The sequence below is a fragment of the Penaeus monodon genome, chromosome 13 (genome assembly GCF_015228065.2).
Source record: "Penaeus monodon isolate SGIC_2016 chromosome 13, NSTDA_Pmon_1, whole genome shotgun sequence".
Classification (NCBI taxonomy): Eukaryota; Metazoa; Arthropoda; class Malacostraca; order Decapoda; family Penaeidae; genus Penaeus; species Penaeus monodon.
Genome location: NC_051398.1, coordinates 50,512,410 through 50,513,166, shown reverse-complemented (window position 1 = coordinate 50,513,166; position 757 = coordinate 50,512,410).

Genomic DNA, 757 nt, shown 5'->3' with positions numbered 1-757 from the left:
CGAGCCGAGTTTTCGAGTGCTGCCAAAACGACAATCAATCACTCAGTGCCGCTCGAGCTCTCCAGCGAGGAGGAGGCACGACGCTCTCGAAAGGGGAATGTATGACCCGATTTCCAAATGTCTAATGGATACTTCTTCCTCCGCATTTAACCTGGCTTTTAAGGATTAATTATATTCTGACTGTTGGAGGAGGTGTGGATTGCTATTTATGAGATTAAAGTATCTGGCTAATATCCAAAGTAAAAAAAAAAAAAAAAAAATACTATGTAACAAAATATAAAAAGAAAAAAGTACAAGAACATATGTCAACCAAAAGAAAAAAAAAAATCATAAGTAAAAGAAACTGTTCCAGGTAAAAGAAACTATCCTAATCAAAAAGGAAATAAATAAATAAAAAAGAATAAAATATGCTCAGTAAAAGAAAGAAAGAAAGAAAAAAAAAAAGAAAAAAAAAATATATACATATATATGTGTGAGTGTGTGCGTGTGTGTGTATGTGAGTGTGTATACATATGTGTGTGTGCGTGTGTCTGTGTGTGTATACATATACCCTAAGAAGAAATTATTGTTCTAATGAAAATCCAAATAAAAAGAAAATATCCTAAGTAAAAATACTTAATTAAAAGAAAACGTCCCAAATAAATGAACTATCCTCACCAACACAAAATATCCTAATTAAAAAAAGAAATTTATATATATATATATATATATATACACATATATACACACACATTATATATATATACTATATATATAT